This window comes from Crotalus tigris, unplaced genomic scaffold (assembly GCF_016545835.1).
Source record: "Crotalus tigris isolate CLP2741 ecotype Arizona unplaced genomic scaffold, ASM1654583v1 scf7180000024302.2721777, whole genome shotgun sequence".
Classification (NCBI taxonomy): domain Eukaryota; kingdom Metazoa; phylum Chordata; class Lepidosauria; order Squamata; family Viperidae; genus Crotalus; species Crotalus tigris.
In genome coordinates this window covers 126,420-134,878 of record NW_024100474.1, presented here as the reverse complement: position 1 = coordinate 134,878, position 8,459 = coordinate 126,420, and positions in this window count along the sequence as shown.

The window sequence follows — 8,459 nt, the reverse complement described above, 5'->3', positions numbered from 1 at the left end:
TCCAACTGCCTTCCCTTTGACTAGAGGCAGGTACATTTCTTTCGCGACGCAAGGCAGTCGTTAAACGGGTTTTGCCCCATTTTACGACATTGCTTGCCACCCCTGTTCGGTGAATTCACTGCGGTTGTTAAATGAACAACACGGTTGTTCAGTGAATCGGGCTTCCCCCTCCGACTTGGCTTGTCGGACGGTCTCAGAAAGGGGATCGCACGAACCCTGGGTCACGGCAACTGTCATAAACGTGAGTCGGTTGCCGAGGGTCTTGAATGTTGATCATATGACCGTGGAGAGGCTGCAACGGTCATCCGTCCGAAAAATGGACATCAGTGGGCAGCAGGCTGGAAAAACGACCTCCTTACCCTCTCCCAGAGGGAAACTGGACTTCCTTTGAAGACATTTCCCTTCTCATCCAAAAAGCTTCTTCGGTTCTGACCAGATGGTGAGGAATGGAAGGATTTATACTCCTTGCAGACAGCCGGTCATTTGCCTCCTTTTAGATCAGGGGGGTCAAACTCAATTTCATTGAGGGCTGCATCAGCATTGCGGGGGGGTGGCCAGGGTGGGTACAGCCTATTGGGTGGGTGTGGACGGAGTGGGTGTGGCTTACTGGGTGGGCGTGGCCAGCTCTACATCGTTCCCGTCAAGGGTGCCTGTGGGGGCCTGGGCAGGAGTGGGACAGATCTGGGGGTCTCTGGCAGAAGGGGGGGGGACCGGGGCAAGCGCCAAGGCAGGGTCCACTGGAGGAGCCTCACTGTTCCTCCCAGGCCATGCGGGGGGGGGGGCTGGATGGTGGTGCGGGCTGCCCGGAGCCCTGGACAGCAGAGGTCAAATGCCCAGCCTGGCCCGCGAGCACCCACGGCACCAAGGCCAGCACCACTTCCCCAAGGGGGTGCCCAGCTGCACTTACCTGCCAACCCCCCCCCCCAGAGCCCATCAAGCCGGATACGTGTAATAGGCGAGGGCCATTTGCTGGCCACTTCCAGGCGATGGTGCATTTCTTCATTCCCCGCAAAGGGTGACCCCTCCCCAGCATGCACCCAGGGGGCAGGGGCGACATGCCCCCAGGGGCTGCTTCCTCAAGCTGTTTGCAGACGGCCTTGTGGAGCTAAGACGGAATGCGTTTCAGCATAGATGGCCACCACAAAATTGTACATTGGCTCCCGACTGGCCTGGGCCAGGGCCAAGGCAGCGGGGGCCATTCCCTCACTGTTTCCAGGATGGCTTCGTGGGCCACATGAAACCACTTTGCCGGCCGCCCCTGGGCCTTGTGTTTGACACGTCTGTTTTAGAGGGTCGTTGAGGCCACGTGGAGGTTTACCTGTCCCCTCAGGGTCACCTGAGTGGTGCAAATAGATGTGGAGCCTTTTATGTGAAGATGTTTCGCTTCTTCACATGGATGGTGGGGAAGGGAAGGATTGATACTCCTTGCAGAGAGCTGGTCATTTGCATCCTTTTAGAGCAGGTGTTTCTCAACCGTGACCATTTTAAGGCATGTGGACTTCAACTCCCAGAATTCCACAGCCAGCATTGCTGGCTGTGGAATTCTGGGAGTTGAAGTCTACATGCCTTAAAATGGTCAAGGTTGAGAAACACTGTTTTAGAGAGTCGTTGAGGCCACTTATTTATTTATTTTATTTATTTATGAGACTTATATACCGCTTTAAGTGCGAGCACTCTCTAAGCAGTGTACACCAGTAAGCAATGTATATATATATATATATATATATATATATATATATATATATATATATTTACATTGCCCCCAACAATCTGGGTCCTCATTTTACCTACCCCGGAAGGATGAAGGGCTGAGTCAAACCTTGAGCCGGTGAGATTTGAACCGCTGACCTGCTGAACACAGTCAGCTAAAGTGGCCTGCAGTACTTGCACTCTAATTGCTGCACCACCTCGGCTCACTTGGAGGTTTGTCTGTGACCTCCGGGTCACCTGAGGGGTGCAAACGGGTGTGGAGCCAAACTGTGCCCCAGTTTGAGATGCAGACCACACGGACTCGTCCCCATCATCCTGCGCCCGTCTTCAACGGTGAAGGGACCCGGGGCAGAAACCATCCTGCAGCCGAGAAGGCTCCACACCCATTTGCACCGCTCGGGTGACCCTGAGGACACAGACAATCCTCCAGGTGGCCTCAACGACTCTCAGACCAGCTGTCTGCAAGGAGTATAAATCCTTCCCTTCCCCACCATCCGGTCAGAGCCGAAGAAGCGAAACGTCTTCAAATAAAAGGCTCCACATCCCTTTGCACCCCTCAGCTGACCCTGAGGACACAGAGACAAACCTCCAAGTAGCCTCAACGACTCTCTAAAAGGAGGCAAATGACCAGCAGTCTGCAAGGAGTATAAATCCTTCCCTTCCCCACCATCCAGTCAGAGCTGAAGAAGCTTCTGGGAGGAGAAGCGAAACGTCTTCCAAGGAAAACAAAGGCAGTCCAGTGGCCTCCTGAAAAAAAAAGCCCCCTTGGGGACAACCGTGACCTGCATGACGGAGAATCTCCACAGACATTTGACCTCCTTACTCTCGCTTTTCTCCCCCATGGAGCCAAAGGCACAACAGACACATCCAGCACCTGGAGCTGAGCCCTGGAATCTAGGAAGTGAGGACTTTCCAGGGCAGAAGCCCAGATGTTGCAACCCCCAAGGGGGCTGGGTCAGTTCAACCCGGCCTGTTAAAAATGCTGGCCGGGGTCAAGCCCTCTCCCTAGGCTTGGTGCCAACTGCCCCTCCGCTGGCGGGCCCTTCGCACGCCAGAAGGCGAGCCAGACGCCGATTTAAGTTTCACGCCTGTTCCCGGATTCTAACTCGGCTTAGCTGGGGTTCGGAAAAAGCCGCCCTCAGTGTTGTTTATTTGGAAAATATTTCCCCAATTGCTGCTCATTCCCTTTCGCGTTGAGCCGACGCCAGAGATTTGGAGCAGGGCGCGGAAGGCAGGGAGGAAGGCTTGTCACGGCTGTGCATCGCCCGGCTTGGTGGCAACCCAGGGAACGGAGAACCTGGTTTTGGGAAGGATTTGAAGCTGGCTTGTGCTCAGGGGAACGGCTTGGCTGTGGAGGCTGTGGGCACTGAGTCACGGGAGGTTTTTAAGAAAAGGCTGGACAGCCACTTGTCTCATAGGGTCTCCTCTGGAGCAGGGGGCTAGACTAGAAGACCTCGAAGGTCCCTTCCAGCTTCTATTCCATTCCATTCCATTCTCTACTCTATTCTTATTGTATTGTATTCTCCTATCCTATCCTATCCTATCCTATCCTATCCTATCCCATCCCATATTCTATTCTATTCTATTCCATTCCGTATTCTATTCTACTCTGCTCTATTCTATTCTGCTCTATTCTATTCCATTTTCTATTCTATTCCGTTTTCTATCCTATCCTATCTTATCCTATCCCATTCCATATTCTATTCTATTCTATTCCATTTTCTATTCTACTCTGTTTATTCTATTCTACTGTATTCTATTCTATTCCATTCCATTTTCTATTCTTTGTGTTCTATCCTATCCTATTCCATATTCTATTCTATTCCATATTCTATTCTACTCTGCTCTATTCTATTCTGCTCTATTCTATTCTATTCTGCTCTATTCTATTCTATTCTATTCTGCTCTATTCTATTCTATTCTATTCTGCTCTATTCCATTCTATTCCATTCTATTCCATTTTCTGTTCTATTCTGTGTTCTATCCTATCCTATCCTATCCTATCCTATCCTATCCTATCCTATCCTATCCTATCCTATCCTATCCCATTTCATATTCTATTCTATTCTATTCTATTTTCTATTCTGGTCTGTGTTCTATCCTATTCCATATTCTATTCTACTCTGCTCTATTCTATTCTGTTGTATTCTATTCTGTATTCTATTCTATTCTCGTCTGTATTCTATTCTCTATTCTCTTCTCCTCTTCTCTTTTATTCTATATTCTCTACTGTATTCTATTCTGTATAGTATTTTATTGTATTTGTTCTATTCTATATTCTATTTTGTTCTGTTCTATTCTTTCTATTCTATTTTCTATCCTATCCTACCCTGCTCTATTCCTATTCCAATTCCATTCCATTCCATTCCTTTCCTTCCAATTCTAAACCTAATTTTAATTCTAGTTCCAATTTTAATTCTCTTCCAAACGAAGCTGCTGAAAACAGGGGGGACGGTTGAGAATTTCCTGAAGGACGAGGTTGGGGTGGGTGTGTGTGGGGCGAGAGACTCGTGGCTTCTAACCCTACACCTCTGGGGATCGACCCCCCCTTCAAAAAAAAAAAGCAGAGCTCATAAAGGAGGCTTAAACAGGTGTGAGTGTGTGTGTGGGGGGGAGGCTTGCCTGACAGCATCTCTGAACATCTTGCAAAGGCTAAGAGGGAAGGTGCTGGCCGGCCGTGGAGCTCTGGCAGAAGCACGGGAAAGTAGGTCATTGCGCATTGCCTCCCCATCTGCTGATGGCTGACGAGGAAGCCGCTCAACACGGAGTCTTGCTGCGTCTCTGCCTCCGTTACTGGCTCCCGGCTGGAGAAAAAAAACTTGTGAATTGTGCAACGGCTTCTCCCTGAATCGGTTGCGGGAGCCAGGTTCCTCCGGGGCCTGGCCGGGCCTCCTGGCACGTTCAGAGAGCCGAGGGCACCAGGTTGGGGAAGGGAAATTCTGTTTTTGAAGGGTACCATCCTCTCCTGCCTGCTCCAGTCCGACGGCTGGGCAGAGAAGCTGGTTTTCCAAGGGTTCTGGAGAAGGGCGTTGCGGGCTCTGTGTGTCTGTCTGTGTGTGTCTGTGTGTGTGTGTGTGTGTGTGTGTGTCAGGTACCACAGTCCTCGACTTACAACAGTACGTTTAGTGACTAAAAAAACTGGAGGTTTTTAATAAGAGACTGGACAGCCATTTGTCTGAAAGGGTAGAGGGCTTGAGCAGGGGGTTGGACTAGATGACCTCCAAGGTCCCTTCCATTGTGTTATGAAAGGAAGGAAGGGAGGGAGGGAGGGAGGAAGGGAGGGAGGGAGAGAGGGAGGAAGGAAGGAAGGGAAGGAGAGAAAGGGAGGGAGGGAGGGAGGAAGAAAGGGACGGAGGGAGGGGGAGAGAGAAAGGGGAGAAGAGGGAAGGAGTTGGAAGGGAGGGAGGAAGGAAGGGAGGGAGAGAGGGAGGGAGGGAGGAGGAAAGGGAGGGAGAGAGGGAGGAAGGAAGGAAGGAAGGGAAGGAGAGGGAGAAAGGGAGAGAGAGAGAGGGAAGGAGGGAGGAAGGAAGGAAAGAAGGAAGGGAGGGAGGGAGGGAGGGAGGGAGAGAGGGAGGGAGGAAGGGAAGGAGAGGGAGAAAGGGAGGGAGGGAGAGAGGGAAGGAGGGAGGAAGGAAGGAAGGAAGGGAGGGAGGAGGGAGGGAGAGAGGGGAGAGAGGGAGGGAGGGATGGGGGAAGGAAGAAAGGAACATAGTTTCCTGCCTGAGCAGGGGGTTGGACTAGAAGACCTCCAAGGTCCCTTCCAACTCTATATTATTTTTATTATTATTATTTTACAACACACTGAAAAAAGGAGGACCGTTTTTCACGCTTAACGCCCGTTGCAGCATCCCCCGTGGGTCACATGATCAAAATGTAGACGTTTGGCAACTGACTGGTACCCATGACAGTTGCGGTGTCCCGGGGGTGGGGCGGGGTGTCACGTGATCTCCTTCTAGAACCTTCTGACTAGCCAAGTTGATGGGGGAGCCAGATTCACTTAATGGCCGTGTCACCAGCCTAACGACGGCAGGGGTTCGCTTAATGGCCGGGGCAAGGCCGGTCGTCGTAGGGGGCAGCAGGCGCTTCGCAAGCCTCTCGTTCCGCGAGAAAAATGTTGGGCTCCAATGGAGGTCGTAAGCTGAGGACTAGTTTCCCGCTTCTCTTCCTTTGGGATGCTCCGGCTCAGGAGAAGCAACACCCCCACCCCACTCCCAGTCACCCCCATCCAGGTCCAAACCAGGCCTGACCCTGCTTAGCATCTTCAAGGCTAACCAGGCACCGCGGTTCACTCCTGCATTTGTCCATTTCTTTGGGGGGGGGGCTTTTGGAAGGCGTCTCCTTTGATCAACCAAAGGAGACCCCTCCCAAAAGCCCTTGTTTTTCACTGACCCATTTTTGGGGGAGGGGGGAGCTGGGGTTCCTCTGGCTGACACCCCCCTCCCCTCTTTGGGGGGCTTCTCTCTAGAAATGGCGAATTCAGGATTGATGAAGTTGCAAAAGAAGGAGGAAGCAGGAAGCTTCTCTAGATGGGAGGGGGCTTGTGGGGAGGGGGAATTACAAGCTTCTGACTTCTCATGGCCTGCCCCCCCCCAAGTGCCCCCCCTCCTAAGGATGTTGTTGCTTTTTTGGAACTTTGGAAGAGGCCCAAAGTGACCGCAGTGTTTTTGCCAAGCAATCATTGTGTAAGACTGTTTGTTTAATCCCTTTAGGTCAGAGCATAAGGCTGCACGGAGTGTTCCCCACAACGGTCCTGCGAGGTAGGCTGTGGGGCATGAGACACAGAGAGAGAGAGAGAGAGGGAGGGAAGGAGGAGGAGAAGAAAGAAAGAAAGAAAGAAAGAAAGAGAGAGAGGAAGAGAGGAGAGACAAAGAAAAAGAGAAAAACAAAGAAAGTGAGAGAGACAGGGAGAGAGGAGAGAAAAGAGACAGAGAGAGAGATAGAAAGAGTGAGTGAGGGAGAGAGAGAGAAGGAGTGAGAAAGAGAGAGACGGACACAGAGAGAGAGAGAGAGACAGAGAGAGAGAAGGAACAAGAGAGAGAGACAAAGAGAGAGGAAGAGAGAAGGAGTGAGAAAGAGAGAGACAGAGAGAAAGAGTGAGAGAGACGGAGAGAGGAGAGAAAAGAGACAGAGAGAGAGACAAAAAGAGGGAGAGAGAGAGAAAGAGCGAGAAAGAGAGAGACGGACACAGAGAGAGAAGGAACAAGAAAGAGAGAGAGGCAAAGAGAGAGAGTGAGGGAGAGACAGACAAAGAGCAAGAAAGAGAGAGAGACAAAGAGAAAGAGACAGAGAGATGGAGACAGAGAGGGAAAGAGAAGGAGACAAAGAAAACAGAAAAACACCCCCACAAACACAGAGAAAAGGAGACAGAGAAAGAGAGACAGAAAGAGAGCGAGAGAGAGAAAGAGAAAGAGAAGAGGGAGACAGAAGGACTAAAGTTTAGCTGGAACTGTAGTCCAGTTCACAACCACCCTGTGAGGAAGGCTGGCCAGAAAGGATGAGAGGCACAACGAGAGCATTTGCAGCTGAGCCAGACTTGAACCTGGCTCCCTCCAGTTCTCTGCCCATGCCCGGGTATGGGCACTCCCGGGGGCCACCTGGTGCTCAGGGGGGGGGGCCCTGAACCAGCTGGCAAAGGCCGCCAGGCCCTGGGGAGGGGGGTGTCCAGTCACCTCCCTGGCCTAGCTATGGTGGCCCCCGGGGACCCAGCCCGCCTCGTCCCTCCTCCTCTCCTGGGTGGCTTGTTCAGCTAGCTAAGCAAGCCACCATCGGCCTGATTCGCACGTGTCGAGCCCCGTGGCTGGGTTCTCCCAAAGGCGGGAACTCGGGACCCATGTGGCACTGCCTCCCATTCCCCGGGAGTGCCTCCGTCTTTAGGGCTCGTCGGTGAGGCTGCACCCCAGCACACCTCTCCCGAGGCCGTTTCGAGGAGGTGTGCGAAGCCGGCCGCCAGCTGCTCAGCAGACCCCGGCCCAGCGCAAGGTGTGAGTTGTGTGTGACACTGCAAGATGGAGACACGTGACTTGAGGGGGGGGGAGACAGTCTCTGAGTGGAGGGGGGCGGTGAGAGAAGGACACGGGGGGGAACAAAAGGGCAACAAAGCATCCTTTCTTCCTGGCTGGCCTTGGCGGCTGCAAGCTGCCTCTTGTGCACCTGAGGGACCCACCTGATCCCTCCTTTCTCTTCCTGCCCCCCCCCGCTCCCCGCTCCCCCCCCCTTTGGGGCAGCGTTCCCAGGCAGCGTTCCCAGGCAGCTGGAAAACAAGAGTGCTCGGAGGCTTCATTCAGCCCTCCCCAACGGGGCCAGAGAGAGCAGCGGATAACAGGATAACAGAATTGAAAAGGACCCTTAAGGCCACACCTGGGATGCTGCGTCCAGTTTTGGTCACCACGATGTAAAAAAGAGGCTGAGACTCTAGAACAGTGGTTCTCAATACAGTTCCCCATGTTTTGGTGACCCCCAAGTGGGTGTGGCCCCCAATAAGAGGGAGTAGGACAGCTAGGGAAAAGGGAAAAAAATGGCGGACAGCGTGGTTTGGCGACCCCCGTGAAATGGTCATTTGACCCCAAATGGGGTCCCGACCCACAGGTTGAGAACCACTGCTCTAGAAAGAGTGCAGAGAAGAGCAACAAAGAGGATCAGGGGACTGGAGGTTAAAGTATACAAGGAAAGGTTGATGGAATTGGGGATGTCTAGTTTAATGATCCAACCCAGTGGTTCTCCACCTGTGGGTCGGGACCCCATGTGGGGTC